General features: G+C 48.0%; 1 protein-coding gene and 1 pseudogene across 2 annotated transcripts in view; one reads left to right on the forward strand and one right to left on the reverse strand.

Moving 5' to 3' along the window:
* LOC132393397 (hemicentin-2-like) overlaps window positions 1-5,342 on the reverse strand; it is a 101,904-nt gene extending 96,562 nt beyond the window's left edge. For both annotated transcript variants that reach the window (XM_059968563.1, XM_059968555.1), the window contains exon 1: window positions 5,270-5,342. The gene's annotated coding sequence lies outside the window, so the exon portion shown is untranslated. The remainder of the gene's footprint in view (window positions 1-5,269) is intronic.
* The window catches only part of LOC132399059 (sialic acid-binding Ig-like lectin 10), a 247,307-nt pseudogene that overhangs the window by 135,827 nt on the left and 92,584 nt on the right, over window positions 1-18,896 (forward strand).

Consider the following 18,896-nt stretch of genomic DNA (forward strand, 5'->3'; position numbering starts at 1 on the left):
GGCACTCCCTCAGTACTGTCCCTCTGACAGTGTGACACTCCCTCAGTACTGTCCCTCTGATAGTGTGACACTCCCTCAGTACTATCCCTCTGACGGCGTGACACTCCCTCAGTACGGTCCCTCTGACAGTGTGACACTCCCTCAGTACAGTCCCTCTGACAGTGTGACACTGCCCATTTGCAGTCGCTGGAATGATTTTTCCTGTTCCCTCTCACTGGTCTTTCGAAGTACAAAGCTCATTACATGGACAGAGTGCTGCGTAGGTTAAGGAGTGTGTTCTTCTGACTCGAGGCTCTGAGTTATGCAGAGAGGTTGTGTATTTTGTGATTTATTCACTGGAGCCTACAGGAATGAGGGATGTCTTCTGGAGGTACATAAAATCTTGGGGGGCAGAGATAGGATGAATAAATCCAGTCTTTTACCAGGTCCACTAAATTAAGAACCAGAAGGCTCCTGTTTGAGGTAAGAGGGCAGAGATTTAATGGAACCTGAAGAGACTAGTTTTTCACTCCGTCGGTATTCTGACCCTGGAACAAGCTACGAGTGAAACTTCATGAGGCAGTACAATTACACTTAAAATGCAGTTATGGAAACATGCTAGCATTTGGGACTGGCTTAGTCGACATGCATTGGATGGGCTGAAGGACCTGTTCCTGGTCTGTTTGACTCGACCATTGTTCGACAGTGTGACACTCTTTGAGCACTGACTCTGCGGTGGTTTGTCTGATGTGCGACACAGTCCACTGAGGTACGGGGGCATCATGTTTAGCACAACACTTTACAGTACCAGTGACCAGGGTTCCATTCCCACTGCTCTCTGTAAGAAGTTTGTACGTTCTGTGTGGCTTCCTCATACATCCAAAGACACACTGACTGGCAGGTTAATTGGTCATTCTCAACAGAAGAAAGGGAAGGAGGAGGGGCATTGGAGGCAGGTGATGGGCACGAGATGAGAAGGGGTGAGTGGGGAACCAGAATAGTGAATGGATAGAGAGAGAAGGGGTAAGGGAGAGAAATTACTGGAAGTTAGAGAAATTGATAATCTTGCCATCAGGTGGGAGGTTACCCAGATGTTGCTTTTTCAACCTGAGTTTGGCCTCATTGTGACAGTAGAGGTGGCCATGGACAGACATGACAGAATGGGAATGGGTATTGAACTGGGTCACCGATGGAGGATCTGCCTTTTGCAGTGGATGGAGTGAATATGTTCAACAGAACAGTCCTTCAATCTGTGTTGGATGTTACTGATGTAGAGCAGTCCAGACCGAGAACATCGAATGCAGTCGATCACCCCGACAGACCGTTAGGATCTTGTGACAGATGTATTGTGACACATGGAAGGACTGTTTGGGGCCTTGAATGATGGATAGGAAAGACAGACAGACAGACATACTTTATTGATCTCAAGGGAAATTGAGTTTCGTTACAGCCACACCAACCAAGAATAGTGCAGAAATATAGCAATATAAAACCATAAATAATTAAATAATAATAAGTTAATCATGCCAAGTGGAAATAAGTCCAGGTCCAGCCTATTGGCCCAGGGTTTCTGACACTCCGAGGGAGGAGTTGTAAAGTTTGATGGCCACAGGCAGGAATGACTTCCTATGATGCTCAGTGTTACATCTCAGTGGAATGAGTCTCTGGCTGAACGTACTCCTGTGCCTAATCAGTACATTATGGAGTGGATGGGACTCATTGTCCAAGATGGTGGGCAACTTGGACAGCATCCTCTTTTCAGACACCACCATCAGAGAGTCCAGTTCCTCTCCCACAACATCACTGGCCTTACGAATGAGTTCGTTGACTCTGTTGGTGTCTGCTACCCTCAGCCTGCTGCCCCAGCTCACAACAGCAAACATGATAGCTCTGGCCACCACGGCCTCGTAGAACATCCTCAGCATCATCCCGCAGATGTTAAAGGACCTCAGTCTCCTCAGGAAATAGCGACAGCTCTGACCCTTCTTGTAGACAGCCTCAGTATTCTTTGACTAGTCCAGTTTATTGTCAATTCATATCCCCATGTATTTGTAATCCTCCACCATGTCCACACTGACCTCTCGGATGGAAATAGGGGTCACTGGTGCCTTAGCCCTCCTCAGGTAAACCACCAGCTCCTTAGTCTTTTTCACATTAAGCTGCAGATGATTCTGCTCACACCATGTGACAAAGTTTCCCACTGTAGACCTGTACTCAGCCTCATCTCCCTTGCTGATGCATCCAACTACGGCAGAGTCATCAGAAAACTTCTGAAGATGGCAAGACTCTGTGCAGTAGTTGAAGTTCGAGGTGTAGATATTGAAGAGAAAGGGAGACAGGACAATCCCCTGTGGAGCCCCAGTGCTGCTGACCACTCTGTCTGACACAGTGTTGCAAGCGCACGTAATGTGGTCTGCCAGTCAGGTAATCAATAATCCATGACACCAGGGAAGCATCCACCTACATCACTCTCAGCTTCTCACCCAGCAGAGCAGGGCAGATGGTGTTGAACGCACTGGAGAAGTCAAAAAACATGACCCTCACAGTTCTCGCCGGCTTGTCCAGGTGGGCATAGACACGGTTCAGCAGGTAGACGATGGCATCCTCAACTCCTAGTCGGGGCTGATAGGCGAACTGGAGGGGATCTAAGTGTGGCCTAACCATAGGCCGGAGCTGCTCTAGAACAAGTCTCTCCAGGGTCTTCATGATGTAGGAGGTCAATGCCACTGGTCTGTAGTCATTGGAGCCACTATGACGTGGCATCTTCGGTACAGGGATGAGGCAGGACGTCTTCCACAGCACAGGAACCATCTGGAGACTCAGGCACAAGTTGAAGACATGGTGAAGTACTCCACATAGCTGAGGGGCACAGGCTTTGAGCACCCTGGGGCTGACACCATCCAGGCCTGCAGCCTTCCTTGGATGGAGACGTTTCAGTTGTCTTCTCACCTGTTCAGCTGTGAAGCCCACCGTGGTGGTTTCAGGTGTGGGAAGGGTATAGTCACAAGAGCAAGGTGGGGTGCTTTGAGGAGGGGTAGGAGGGGAGAGTGGAGTATGTGTTGGTTGGGGGCCGATAACAGATGAATCATGTGGGGGACGGGCAGGGGCCACAGTGTCAAATCTGTTGAAGAACAGGTAAGTTCTCTGGCCCTGTCCACACTGCCTTCAGCTCCTCTGTTGCTAGTTTGCCGGAACCCAGTGATGGTCCTCATCCCATTCCAGACCTCTCTCATGTTGTTCTGCTGGAGTTTCCACTCAAGCTTCCTCCTATACCTGTCTTTAGCCTCCTTGATCTTGGCTTTCAGGTCCCTCTGTATTCTCCTCAGCTCCTCCTTATTTCCATCTTTAAACACCCTCTTTTTAGCATTCAGGATGTCCTTAATGTCCTTTGTTATTCAAATAATAAGCCATGGGTAATAGTTCTTGTTGGAACATTGCAGTCCACGCAGAAGTTGATGTAACCAGTGATGTACTCTGTGAGCCCATCAATGTCCTCTCTGTGTGGTTCACAGAGTGCCTGCCAGTCTGTCGCCTCAAAGCAACCCTGGAGTGCCTCATAAGCCTCCCCCGACCATTTCCTCACTGACCTCGAGGTTGCAGGTTTACTCTTCACCAGAGGCACGTAGCAGGGTTTGAGATGCACCAGGTTGTGATCTGACCTTCCTGGAGGGGGAGGGGAGAGGAGCTGTAAGCATCCTTAACATCCTTAAAGAGGTCGAGGGGCAGGTGGGAGTAGGGCATGTTTAGCATCAGCCCCTCCTCCCTCCTTATTCTGGCTCCTGCCCCCTTATTTCCCAATCCTGATGAAAGGTCTCAGCACAAACGCACTGTTTATTCCTCTCTATAGATGCTGACTGACCTGCTGTGTTCCTCTAGTATGATGTGTGTACTGGCGATCTTTATTACCACTCCCCACCACCCCCCAATCTCAGTCCGGTTTCAGGGTCTCAACCCAAAACATCTACGATCCCTTTCCTGCCACAGACCTGCTGACCCACTGAGTTCCTCCTGTGGTTGTTTGTTGCTCCAGATTCCCACATCTGCCGTCCTTTGTGTCTCCAGAGGCCGGAGGTCAGTCGGTGTGCAAACGACATGTATATTGACGATGTTGTGATTAGCAGGGAAGCGTGTCAAATGTTGCCACAGGACAAAGTGCAGGTGAAAAGTTCGGTGATGCAATGGCAGATGGAATTTAACCCGAACAAGTGTGAGGTGATGGATTTTGGAAAGTCAATGCCGACACTAAATAGTGGGGCCACAAGGAACGGTGACAAGCAGAGAACTGTCAACAATACTAGAGCTTCTCAGCAAATCTCACAGAATGTCTGACTCACTGAGTTCCTTCAGCATTTTCTATGTGTTGCTCAAACTTTCCGGCATCTGCAGAATGGCTCGTGTTTATAAGCAGAGACTCTGAGACCACTGTTGTCTGACAGTAGTAACACAGGTGGATGGGACGGTGAAAGAGGAGACAGTATACTTCCCTTCATGGGTCAGTGTGCACAGTATCAGAGTTGGGATGATATGTTGCAATGTTACAAGCCTCCGGTCAGACTGCACTCAGAGAACTGCGTGCAGTTACAGTTATCACACTGTACATAAGAAAAACAAATGTCTACAGTAGTAGCTGTACATAATTCAAACTGATACTTATCCATAAAACAAGCTGATCTCAGTGTTGAAGGGGAACCACAGATCCAACAATATCACACTGCCTGTTCTCTCACTCTCTCTCTACCCCTCTCTTTCTCCCTCTCCCTCTCTCCCTCTCTCTCTCTCCCTTCCCCTCTCTCCCTCCCTCCCTCACCCTCTCTCTCCTTCCCTCTCCTTCTCTCTCCCTCCCTCTGTCCCTTCCTCTCTCTCCCTCCCTCTCTCTCCCTCTCACTCCCTCCCTCTCTCCCACCCTCTCACTCTCCAGAGTGAAGGAGGACAATGAGTGATCTGATAGGAATAGAATGCTAGCAGAGGCACAGAGATGGTTGATCACTAGAATGTAATTTTGAGACAGCAGGAGTGTGGAGGGCTGGAGAGCCCATTGCTGTCCTGGATAAAGCCGGGAACTGAGAACCACAACCAAGTCCACCAATGATCGGACTCTGTACAGCATCCCACCGCCATTAAACAGGACGTAGAACCCCAAAAGTTGCATCAATGATCAGACTCTGTACAACGTCTCATCACCATTAAACAGGACGTAGAACCCCACAAAGTCCACCAATGATCAGACTCTGTACAATGTCTCACATCACCAGTTCTTGCCAGAGTTGGCTACAAGCATGGAATTACATACCCAGGATCAGTCCACTGCTCGTCTCCAGAGTTAATCAGACAGACACTTCAGGGGTCACTGCCCTCTCCTGCAGAAGCTGCACTGTGTGGATAAAATTGTTGAAGAGAACACTTTTAATCAGGAAAGGGAAACAAAATGAGGAAGTATTCACAAATGATTAACCCATTCAATCCAACAGTGACATTATTTTTGCTTAGCCTAGGGACTGCTGCACTGTGGGATAGGACTCTCAGGCAGAGCCCTCCCCCTCTCTCTGTAACCCCACTCTGGACCACACACCCCTCCCTGTCTCTGCAACCCGACCCCCTCTGGAACAGTTGTCTCATCCAAATTTCAGAGTCTCTTGAGCGATAAATAGGGATGATGAGGGGAATCCAGCTGATCGTTTCAAAAAGGCAAGTGATGCAAGACCACGTCAGGATTGAAGGTGCAGCCCAGATAGGTTAATTGGCCATTTTAAACCGTTCCCACTGAACAGCTATTCAGTACAGTCTGAGAGGAACTGACGGGAATTTACGAATAGATTGTGGGTGTTGGGATCACCCCATAAACTGTCAGATTCACTTTCAAGGATTTTTCATCTCATGTTCTCGATATTTATTGTTGTTTTTCTCTTTTGTATTTGCACAGTTTGTTCTCTTTGCACACTAGTTGATTGTCCGTCCTTTAGGGTGCGGTCTTTCATTGATTCTATTGTGCTTCTTGGATTTACTGTGTATGCCCGCAAGAAATTCAATCTCAGGGTTGTGTGTGGTGACACATATATACTTTGATAATAAATTTACTTTAGCTTTAAACTTTTGAATTGCACTCCCTTTATGAATATATGATAATGACTGGAACTTTTGCACTGGACAGAGTTTCCAAGCCGACAGATGATGTGAACTTGGAGAAGGGGTAGATCGTGAGAGAATTCAAGGAGATAAATATAAGACGGGGAGGTAGCAGAGAAGGGTCAGGCGTAGGTTTTCACTGAGAAAGGAGAAGTGCTAAATGCAGGGAGGAAGAAAGAAAAGAGGATGCAATTCTGCAAGCCGTACTAGAAAGGAGGAAGACTCGGGGAAAATGTGTTTAGTTCATCACAGTGGGCATGTCAGGGCAAAGAAGTGGTTAGAGATATGTTTTGAATAGAGGCAGAAACAAGAGATCACTCTAACCAGAGAGTGATGAATCTGTGTGATTCATTGCCACAGGCGGCTGTGGTGTCCAAGTCATAGGATAAAATTAAAGCAGAGGTGGTTAGGATCTTGATTAGTCAGGGTGTCAATGGTTACGGGAAGAAGGCAGGAGAATGGGGGTTGAGAGAGATAGTAAATCAGACACGGTGGAATGGCGGAGCAGACTTAATGGGTCGAATGGTCTATTTCTGCTTCTCTGTCTTATGGATGTAAAGGGGGTTTCTTCTTTTTTTCTTTGTTACTGTTGGGAAAGGATTTCCTTTTGTTAACTAGCAGGAATGCTAATTTACTGATAATGAGAATGGTATTCCTTTGTAAACCAAATGGGGATTAATGTTCTTTCTTCTGAGTCTGTAAGCTTTTGTTGATGGGCTTTTGGGCAGATCGGCGTGAGGGGGTTGAGAGAGAGGATGCAATGCTCTAAGCTGGGTGAGGATCGGACCCCAAAGGGCGGTCCGAGGCCAGGAGGTACTCCGAGGAGGGGGGGATGAAGCTAGATGTGCTTGGTTGACCACTCGGAGGGTCCTGAGCTGTGAGTCGAGGAGTTCGGAGGGGATCGAATGGTGGCCAGAAGACTTCAGTAATTGAGCTCCAACAGTTGTGCATGAGGTGGTTTGGACTTTGATAAGTTTGGCGCCTTTTCTTTATTTTTTTTCTCTTCATATATACTGTATCATTATTAATCACTTAGTTATAGTAACCTTTATAAATTGTACTCATTTAATCGCTTATGGTGTACTGTCTGTTTTCGGGCGAGGCGGGGACATCACACAGCATCCACACCAGCTGATTACCCAGTTTGGCGGGGCCGAAGGCTGCTCCCCCGAGACGAAACAAGCTGAGCGAGCCTGAGGCGACCCAGGGGGTTACATGGACTTATGGTCACAATGAAACATTCTGAAAAGCCTTGTACAGGGGTTCCAAACCTTTTTATGCCATGGACCCCTGCAATTAACCAAGGGTCTGCAGACCACAGGTTGGGAACCCCTGGTCTTGTGTTTAGTCTGGTCATCACATTTTGGGAAAAGGTCGATGTGTGTGGTAGAGATAAACTGAAATTATTCCAGATTGAGGGAGTTTCGTTCTGTGGGTTGAATGGAGAATGATTCTGAGGGTCTCTTGTGATGAGAAGTGAAAAAAATGCAAAGAACTAGACACAAGACTCAACTGTCTTCAGTGGATAACTGCACACCCTCCAGCACACTCATACATCAAACCACTGGTTACACATCCACAGGGACAAACAATAATTTTAACCTTCACAGCTTTGGGTTCGGTTTCAGCATGAACTTCATTCTCTATTCAAATCATAGAAAGCATGTTGACCGGATGCATCACGGCTTGGTACAGTAACCGCTCTGTCTGTGATCGCAAGAAACTTCACATCACAGAAACAAGCCTCCCCTCCATGGCCTCTGCCTACACTTCCTGCTGCCTGAGTAAAACAGCCAGTATTGTCAAAAACCCCACACACCCCGGACACTCTCACCACTCCCCACCCCATCAAGTCATCAAATTAATTGTCATTTAATTACATACATGTGTATTGTAAAACGACACACCATTTTTCTGGACCAAGGTGTAAAGAACAGTAGTACACATAACATACATGTACACTAACTTAAAGGCTAAAATCTACATATGAATTAATCATAAATAAACAAAGTAAATTTCATAAATTAAATATTATAAGGCTTAGACAGATTTGCTGGTGACACATTGAATGCAATACGGCAGGGAGTTCAGAAGCCTCTCTGTACTCCAAATCATCATCGCTGTTGATGAGACCAACCAATGTTGTGTCATCTGCAAACTAGTTGATACGGTTTGAGTGTGAATTCCAGTGCTCTGGGCACACAGCCCTGGAGAGTCCCCATGCTCAGTGTAATGGGACCAGAGACATTGCTGCCTACGTGGACTGACTGTGGCCTTTGTGTTAAGCAGTCCAGGATCCAGTTACAGAGGAAGGGGTTAAGACCCACTGAAAATATGTCTCCACTATTTCCTAAGGTACGATGGTGTTAAATGCCGAACTGAAGTCTGTAACAGCAGCCTGACATATGAGACCCCCATCTTCCAAATGGGGCAGCACAGAGTGGAGGGCAGAGGTCACTGATCATCAGAGGATCAATTCAAGCGATAATCAAACTGAAAAGGGTCCAATGTGGCTGGGAATAAGGCTTTAATGCGTTCAATGACCAGCCACTCCTGTCATGGTCCGGTCCGTGAAGTCCGCATTCTGGTTCACGGTCCGGTCTATCGTTCCTTATTCCAGGTTTTCTGGTTTTCCCTTGTTCTGTTTGGTGCTCTGATTGAGGCACCTGGTTTTCATTTTCGGCTGGATACATAAACAGCTCCTGGGTTCAGCTTCATTTGCTTTTGCAACAAAATAGGAAGAACAATGCCTGTGGGAGAGGTATGGGGAATGATTAAGAGGATGGGGGGAGATAGAAGGGATTGGGAGTATCCAGGAATGATATCTGAGGAGGAAACAGCAGTCTCCTGCAGGTTTAAGGCTGAGATCATGGCCAAGTCATTTGTAAAGATACATAATTCAGAAAATTTGAAGAAGGGAGAAGGAGAAGGGAAAGAACAATGAGTCCATACCCAGGTGTGTTAAACAGGAGGAAAGAAACATATGATATAATTGATGATCCATTTACTTTGGCAGAAATGGTGAGAGCAACAAAGAGATCGAGACCAACCTCCCCAGGGAAAGATCTAATATGCTATGTTATGCTAGAAAATCTAGGAGAAGAAGCGCTCTTGACGCTACTGCATCTTTACAACAGAGTGTGGGAGGAGAGAAGATTACCAAGTGCATGGAAAGAAGCAGTAGTAATTCCAATAAGGAAACCTGGCAAGGATCAGTCAAAACCCACTAGCTACAGGCCAATAGCACTAACATCAAATATATGTAAGGTAACGGAAAGGATGATAACTGAAAGGTTATCATATGAGCTTGAGAAGAGAGGAATGCTGGCAAGTTATCAGAGTGGTTTTAGGAAGGGAAGGAATTCCATGGACTCAGCGATAAGGTTAGAGACTGAAATATGAAAGGCCCAGGCAAATAAAGAATCAGTAGCTGCAGTGTTTTTTGACATTGAAAAAGCCTATAATATGATGTGGAAAGAAGGATTATTAATTAAACTGCACAAGATGGGGGTTGGGTGGAGAGTTTTTAATTGGATTAAAGATTTTTTGTTTGGTAGAAAAATTCAAGTTCGGATTGGATCAGAATGATCAAAACAGTACACAGTGGGAAATGGCACACCTCAGGGTAGTGTGATTAGTCCGTTACTTTTCATCATTATGATCAATGATGTCTTCACAAAGGTACCAGTGGATGTAAGTAGGTCACTGTTTGCAGATGATGGGGCCTTGTGGAAAAGAGGCAGGAACATGGAGCATATAATCAGGAAACTACAAGGAGCAATTGATGAAGTGGTAGAGTGGGGTTATGATTGGGGATGTAGATTTTCAGTGGAAAAAACTCAAACTGTATTTTCCACTAGGAAAAGAATTGAAGTAGGGAAGAAGTTAAGGATGTATGGGATTGAATTAGAAAGGGTTGGATCATTTAAATTTCTGGGAGTTATATTTGATTCACGATTAACATGGGCAGACCATATCAGGAAAGTTGAGGAGAAATGTAAAAAAGTAATAAACTTGATGAGATATTTGACTGGTAGGGAATGGGGAGCAAGTTGTTCAGCATTAAAGAGAACGTATGTGGCTTTAGTAAGATCTGTGTTGGATTATGGAAGTGTAGCATATGGATCAGCAGCTAGGTCTCTTATAAGGAAACTAAATGTGATTCAGGCTCAGGTTTTGAGAGTGTGCAGTGGGGCTTTTAAAACATCACCAGTATCAGCCCTGCAGGTAGAAATGGGAATAATGCCTTTGGAATTAAGACGGATGCAATTGATGGCAAACTACTGGGTTAATTTGCAGGGACACAATGATTCTCACCCTGCTAAAGGAATGTTGCAGGAGTCCTGGGAAAATGGGAGGTTTCAGAGGGAAAACTTTAGTCGGGTAGGGAATGATATTGCTAGATCATGTGGAGTGTTTGATCTAAGGATAAGTCCTTCAGTAGTTTATCCGGTTGTAGCTCCATGGAAGCTTGTATGGCCTGACGTAGACTGGCATTTGTTAGAGGTAAAAAGGAAAGTATAAACAACAACACACACAAAATGCTGGTGGAACACAGCAGGCTAGGCAGCATCTATTGGGAGAAGCGATGTCGATGTTTCGGGCCGAGACCCTTCGTCAGGACTAACTGAAAGGAAAGATAGTAAGTGATTTGAAAGTAGAGGGGGGAGGGAGAAATGCAAAATGATAGGACTAGACCGGAGGGGGTGGGACGAAAGTATAAAACTGATTTGGTAAGTGCATTCAACTGTCATGTGATGGAAAAGTATACTGATTATACTCAGGTCTATACAGATGGTGCTAAGGAACCTGAGACAGGAGTGACAGGGTTTGGGGTGGCTATACCAGCAAAAGCAATTGCAATCAGCAGAAGAACATCTGATAAGTTAGCGGTGTATACAGTGGAGATGATGGCAGTGTTGGTTGCGTTGCGTTGGGTGGAGAAAACTAAACTAGTCAAAGCATTGATATACTCAGATTCACCTTCAGTACTAGCAAGGTTAAGGTCCTCTCACTCAAACAGCCGGCAAGATGAAGTCCTTCAGTCAGTCACAAGAGTTGCAAATCAGGGAGGTCAGGTTAAATTTCTTTGGGTTCCAGCTCATGTAGGGGTGAAGGGGAATGAAAAGGTGGATGAGTTGGCAAAGAGGGCAATAAAGAAAGAAAATATAGAAATGCACATTAGTATCAGTAAAGCAGAGGTTAAGTGTGTAATCCAGGAAAAAGTCAACCAAATATGGCAAGAAAGATGGCATTTATATCAAATACAAAACAGTGTTGCAGGTACTAGGGTAGGCAGTGGATACAGAAGAGAGGAAACAGTGTGGACTAGGTTAAGGCTGGGGCACTGTGCATTATGCAAAACATTGAAATTGATAGGGAAACACCAGACTGGACTGTGTGAGGAATGTCAGGAAGAGGAGTCAGTAGAACATGTAGCTCCGAGTTACAGGAAGTATGGGATACAGAGAGAGATGATGAGAATTAATCTAAGGGAATTGGGGGTGCAGGAATTCGCATTAAAGGGTTGCTGGGTATGGGTGAGAGAACACAGGTTAGGGTATTTTTAGCTTTCTTAAGAGGTACAGGGGTTTTTTATAGGATATGATGGATAAACAGGAATAGGTTGGCCAAAGATGGGAGGATGAAGTGTAGGTTAGGGTATGTGTTTGTGTGAGATTGGGTGAAGGAATTTAGAATGTGCAGAAAGTGGCAGTGATGCGCCATTAAGCAGGGTGCCAACTGCCGTAAAACAAGACAGAGAGAAAAAGAGATCTTCATTTTCTGGACTGTTCCCTTCACCATCATCATCATCATCATCCTCCTCCTCCCCCCCCCCCCCCACTTCTCTGCATCGCTGTCAAATTCTACTGCTGGAGCAAGACTGGAGCCTTGCTGTGTCTAGATAAGGAAGTGTCTATCATTGTTTGGTACTGTCTCTGTGTCCACACCTTCGCTAGGTAGGTCTGGCCATTTGCCACAACCTTGTGTTGGGAACCATCTCTCTGTGTTCTGTGTATGTGTCCTGACCCTACGTCCTGCTCCCTAGGAGGGGTCCTGACTGTGTAGAGCCCCTGTTCCTAAGGAGGGGTCCCAGCTCTGTGTTTCATGCCCTGTGTTCCTGTCTCTCTCAAGACCAAGGCTCCATGTTCAGGTGTCACAAGATCGAGACAAGGCTTCGGGTTCTTGTCCTGTCCATGTGCCTCATCCTGTGCAAGAGTTCCATGTTTAGTCCTGCAGCCAATCCTTGAAGAGCCCAAGTCCTGCAGCCAAGCCTCGAAGGACCCTAGCCATGTTCAGTCCTGTAGCCATGTCATGTCCTCGCCTATTCTGGGGTCTGAGCCCAAGTCAAATCCCAGATTGTGGGTCCTTGTCCGGTCTCTGGTTCTGAGTCCAAGCCCAGGCTCCTAGTTCTCAGTTCCTTGTCCTGGTCCTGCCTTTCTAGCCCAAGTCTTTGTTCCTACCCAGCTCTTAGTCTGTGTCCTGTCCCATCCCTGACTCTAGTCTAGTCCAGTTCCTAGTACTTCAGTGCATGCGTCTTGCATTTGGGTCCGCTCCCAGCACCCACCTTATGACAACTCCAAGCATTTCATAATGGTTAATGTTAATGGTACTGGACAATAGTCCCCCTCTGTAGTTTGGGGGTCAGACACACGATTCTGTGGACACAGGAAAGAAACGTGGATAGTAGTTTGCCTCCCAGGTGCCAGGGTCCAGGATGTTTCTGATTGCGTCGACAATATCTTGAAGAGGGGAACTGGCAAAGGTCATGGTACATATTTGTACCAACGACATGGGTAGGAAAAGGGAGGAATTTCTGAAAACAGACTACAGGGAGTTAGGAAGGAAGTTGAGAAGCAGGACTTCAAAGGTAGTAATCTCGGGATTACTGCCTGTGCCTCGAGACAGTGAGTATAGGAATAGAATGAGGTGGAGGATAAATGTATGTCTGAGGGATTGGAGCAGGGGGCAGGGATTCAGATTTCTGGATCATTGGGACCTCATTTCGGATAGGTGTGACCTTTACAAAAAGGACGGGTTGCACTTGAATCTGAGGGGGACCAACATCCTGGTGGGGAGGTTTGAAAAGGCTATTAGGGAGAGCTTAAACTAGAATTGCTAGGGGGTGGGACCTGAACTAAAGTGACGGAGGAAAGGGAAGTTGGCTCACAAATAGGGAAAACTTGGAGACAGTGCGAAAGGGAGGAGAGGCAGGTGATAGAGAAGGGAGGCACTCAGACCGGTTGTTCGAGATGTGTCTATTTTAATGCGGGGAGCATTATCATAAAGCGGATGAGCTTAGAGCATGGATCAGCACTTGGAGGTATGATATTGTGGCCATTACAGAGACTTGGATGGTGCAAGAGCAGGAATGGCTACTACAAGTGCCAGACTAGATGATTCAGAAAGAGCAGGATTGGAGGCAAATGAGGTGGGGGCGTGGCACTGTTGAATAGAGATAGTGTCACGGCTGCAGAAAAGGAGGAAGTCATGGAGGGGTTGTCTACGGAGTCTCTGTGGATGGAAGGTAGGAACAGGAAGGGATCAATAACTCTACTGGGTGTTTTTTTATAGACCACCCAGTTGTAACAGGGACATTGAGGAGCAGATAGGGAGACAGATTCAGGAAAGGAGTAATAATAGGGTTGCTGTGGTGGGAGATTTTAACTTCCCAAATATTTATTGGCATCACCCGAGAGAGAGGAGTTTAGATGGGGTGGAGTTTGTTAGGTGTGTTCAGGAAGGTTTCTTGACACAATATGTATATAAGCCTAGAAAAGGAGAGGCTGTACTCGATTTTGTATCGGGAAATGACCCTGGTCAGGCATCGGGTCTCTCAGTGGGAGAGCATTTTGGAGAGAGTCAACACAATTATATCTCCTTTACCATAGCATTGGAGAGGAATAGGAACAGACAAGTTAGGGAAACGTTTAACTGGAGTAAGGGGAAATATAAATCTATCAGGCAGGAACTTGCAAGCATAAATTGGAAACGTATATTTTCAGGGAAAAGTACGGAAGAAGTGTGGCAAATGTTCAGGGTATATTTCCGCGGAGATCCGCATTCCAATGAGGCAGGGAAAGGATGGTTGGGTACAGGAACTGTGGTGCACAAAGGTTGTTTAAAATCTAGTCAAGAAGAAAAGAAGAGCTTACAAAAGATTCAAAAAACTAGGTAACGATAGAGATCCTTAAGATTATAAGGCTAGCAGGAAGGAACTTAGGAACAAAATTAGGAAAGCCAGAAGGGGCCATGAAAAGGCTTTGGCAGACAGAATTAAGGAAAACATCAAGGCATTCTATAAGTATGTGAAGAGCACGAGGATAAGACATGAGAGAAGGGGACCAATCAAGTGTGACAGTGGAAAAGTGTGTATGGAACAGGTACACACTTGTTGGCAGAGGTACTTAACAAATACTTTGCTTCTGTATTCACTATGGAAAAGGATCTTGACCATTGTAGGGATGACTTGCAGTGGACTCAAAAGCTTGAACAAATAGATATTAAGGAATAAGATGTGCTGGAGGTTTTGTAAAGCATCAAGTTGGATAAGTCCCTGGGACTGGACAGGATTTACCCCAGGCTACTATGGGAAGTGAGGGAGGATATTGCTGAGCATCATCAATAAGGACAGGAGAGGTTCTGGAGGATTGGAAGGTTGTGGATGTTGTACCCTTGTTCAAGATAGAGAGTAGGGACAGCCCAGGAAATTATAGACCAGTGAGTCTTACTTCAGTGGTTGGTAAGTTGATGGAGAAGATCCTGAGAAGCAGGATTTATGAACATTTGGAAAGGTATAATATGATTAGGAGTAGTCTGCATGACTTTCAAGGAAGGTCGTGCCTTACAAGCCTGACTGAATTTTTTGAGGATGTGACTAAACACATTGATGATGGTAGAGCCGGAGATGTAGTGTACAGTATATGGATTTTAGCAAGGGATTTGATAAGGTACCGTTTAAGGAGGCATAGGATCCAAGGGGACATTGCTTTGTGGATCCAGAAATGGCTTGCCCACAGAAGGCAAAGAGTGGTTGTAGACGGGTCATGTTTTGCATGGAGGTCAGTGACCAGTGGTGTGCCTCAGGAATCTGTTCTGAGACCCCTACACTTTGACTTTTTATAAATGAGCTGGATGAGGAAGTGGAGGGATGGTTTAGTAAATTTGCTGATAACACAAGGGTTGGGGGTTTTGTGGTTGAGGGCTGTCAGATGTTACGGCGGGTCATTAATAGGATACAAAACCGGGCTGAGGTGTGGCAGATGGAGTTCAATCCAGATCAGTGTGAGGTTGTTCATTTTGGTAGGTCAAATATGATGGCAGAACATAACATTAATGGCAAGACTCTCGGCAGTGTGGAGGATCAGACCCTATCTATGTCCGTTATGATTTTATACTCCTCAATATGATCACCCTGTATGATACACTCCGATGAAGAATGTCCCAACCAGTTCAACCTCTCTCTGTTACTCAGTCTCTCATCAGGGTAGTGGAAGCAGCTTTAACAAGATTAACAGGTGGGAATTGGATCATTCGGGGATGGAACGCGTGGGGCAGTGGGGCGAGAGCCCGGCTGATTGGTGAACAGCTTCACAGAGACATCACTGGCTCCTTAAGAATAGTCAGTGACAACTCAGCAGTGTTGGTTCACAGACTTGCTGACGGTGGAAATGTGTGAAACCACGGGTGTTGGGCAGTTCCCAGAACTCAGCTGGTTAGTTTCTCGATATCTCACATCAGCAATTAGCTCCCATAGTTCAAAGTTCAGAGTATGTTTATTATCAGAGTATGCAGAATATATACAATCTTGAGATATGTCACGGAGCAGCGAGCTGAGCCTCGTCCCCCTCCCGACACCCTCACCTTTTCAGTCTGTCCCGGCACTTAAATTGCTAAACTTGGGTTGATCCGCGCTCCCAGACCCGAAATCTGCCGCTTGGATATGAGTTCGGGTTCGGGGCCCGGGTCCCACCGCTTCCACTCTGCCTTCCCTTCACTCACATCGCCTCCGTTCTACCGCATCGAATTACCACCAAATCGATCCAGCAATGGACGGAACTGGTTCATTCCCCGCTACGAGGACCAGGTCCAGATGTCTCGATTCGACCCTTACAGGCCACGTCACAACTGTCCTGTACTTCCCAGATTTGACACCGCAAAAATACCAGGACGTGCAGGCAGTTCAAAAGATCAACTGCGAAAGGGAAGTTTCAAGAAAAAAGTGTGATTAATACCGTAATTTATCGTTTTGTTGGCTTTGCTATCAGCAAGTAGTCGCTGTGTTTCACCAACGCCCTCTTAAACCGGAAGGGTAAAATGAAGCTCCATAGAGGAGGATAGCACTGTGTGAGGGGCAGTGCTGAGGGAGTGTCACTGTGTGAGGGTCAGTGCTGAGGGAGAGTCACACTGTGAGGGGCAGTGCAGAAGGAGAGTCACACTGTGAGGGGCAGTGCTGAGAGAGAGTCACACTGTGTGAGGGGCAGTGCTGAAGGAGAGTCACACTGTGAGGGGCAGTGCTGAGGGAGAGTCACACTGTGTGAGGGGCAGTGCTGAGGGAGAGTCACACTGTGTGAGGGGCAGTGCTGAGGGAGAGTCACACTGTGTGAGGGGCAGTGCTGAGGGAGAGTCACACTGTGTGAGGGGCAGTGCTGATGGAGAGTCACACTGAGTGAGGGGCAGTGCTGAGAGAGAGTCACACTGTGTGAGGGGCAGTGCTGAGGGAGAGTCACACTGTGTGAGGGGCAGTGCTGAGGGAGGGTCACACTGTGTGAGGGGCAGTGCTGAGGGAGAGTCACACTGTGTGAGGGGCAGTGCTGATGGAGAGTCACACTGAGTGAGGGGCAGTGCTGAGGGAGAGTCACACTGTGTGAGGGGCAGTGCTGAGGGAGAGTCACATTGTGTGAGGGGCAGTGCTGAGGGAGAGTCACACTGCGTGAGGGGCAGCGCTGAGGGAGAGTCACACTGTGTGAGGGGCAGTGCTGAGGGAGAGTCACACTGTCTGAGGCTCAGTGCTGAGGGAGAGTCACACTGTGAGAGGGGCAGTGCTGAGGGAGAGTCACACTGAGTGAGGGGCAGTGCTGAGGGAGAGTCATACAGTGTGAGGGGTAGTGCTGAGGGAAAGTCACACTGTGAGGGGCAGTGCTGAGGGATAGTCACACTGTGTGAGGGGCAGTGCTGAGGGATAGTCACACTGTGTGAGGGGCAGTGCTGATGGAGAGTCACACTGTGTGAGGGGCCGTGCTGAGGGAGAGTCACACTGCGTGAGGGGCAGCGCTGAGGGAGAGTCACACTGTGTGAGGGGCAGTGCTGAGGGAGTGTCACTGAGGGGCAGTGCTGAAGGAGAGTCACACTGTGTGAGGGGCAGTGCTGAAGGAGAGTCACCCTGAGTGAGGGGCAGTGCTGAGGGAGTGTCACTGAGGGGCAGTGCTGAAGGAGAACCACACTGTGTGAGGGGCAGTGCTGAGGGAGGGTCACACTGTGTGAGGGGCAGTGCTGAAGGAGAGTCACCCTGAGTGAGGGGCAGTGCTGAGGGAGAGTCACACTGTGAGAGGGGCAGTGCTGAAGGAGAGTCACACTGTGTGAGGGGCATGCTGATGGAGTGTCACACTGTGAGGGGCAGTGCTGAGGGAGAGTCACACTGAGTGAGGGGCAGTGCTGAGGGAGAGTCACTGTGAGGGGCAGTGCTGAGGGTGAGTCACACTGTGTGGGGGCAGTGCTGAGGGAGACCCACAATGTGAGAGGGGCAGTGCTGAGGGAGAGTCACACTGTCTGAGGGGCAGTGCTGAGGGAGAGTCACACTGAGTGAGGGCAGTGCCGAGGGAGAGTCACACTGTGTGAGGGGCAGTGCTGAGGGAGACCCACACTGTGAGAGGGGCAGTGCTGAGGGAGACCCACACTGTGAGAGGGGCAGTGCCGAGGGAGAGTCACACTGTGTGAGGGGCAGTGCTGAGGGAGACCCACACTGTGAGAGGGGCAGTGCTGAGGGAGAGTCACACTGTGAGAGGGGCAGTGCTGAGGGAGAGTCACACTGTGAGAGGGGCAGTGCTGAGGGAGAGTCACACTGTGAGGGGCAGTGCTGAGGGGCAGTCACACTGTGTGAGGGGCAGTGCTGAGGGAGACCCACACTGTGAGAGGGGCAGTGCTGAGGGAGAGTCACACTGTGAGAGGGGCAGTGCTGAGGGAGAGTCACACTGTGAGGGGCAGTGCTGAAGGAGAGTCACACTGTGTGAGGGGCCGTGCTGAGGGAGAGTCACACTGTGTGAGGGGCCGTGCTGATGGAGAGTCACACTGTGTGAGGGGCCGTGCTGAGGGAGAGTCACACTGTGTGAGGGGCAGTGCTGAGGGAGAGTCACACTGTGACGGGCAGTGCTGAGGGAGACCCACAATGTGAGAGGGGCAGTGCTGAGGGAGAGTCACACTGTGTGAGGGGCTGTGCCGAGGGAGAGTCACACTGTGAGAGGGGCAGTGCTGAGGGAGAGTCACACTGTGAGGGGCAGTGCTGAAGGAGAGTCACACTGTGTGAGGGGCATGCTGATGGAGTGTCACACTGAGTGAGGGGCAGTGCTGAGGGAGAGTCACACTGTGAGGGGCAGTGCTGAGGGTGAGTCACACTGTGTGGGGGGCCGTGCTGAGGGAGAGTCACACTGTGTGAGGGGCCGTGCTGAGGGAGAGTCACACGGAGTGAGGGGCAGTGCTGAGGGAGACCCACAATGTGAGAGGGGCAGTGCTGAGGGAGACCCACAATGTGAGAGGGGCAGTGCTGAGGGAGAGTCACACTGTGTGAGGGGCTGTGC

Source organism: Hypanus sabinus, chromosome 1 (assembly GCF_030144855.1).
Source record: "Hypanus sabinus isolate sHypSab1 chromosome 1, sHypSab1.hap1, whole genome shotgun sequence".
NCBI classification, from domain to species: Eukaryota; Metazoa; Chordata; class Chondrichthyes; order Myliobatiformes; family Dasyatidae; genus Hypanus; species Hypanus sabinus.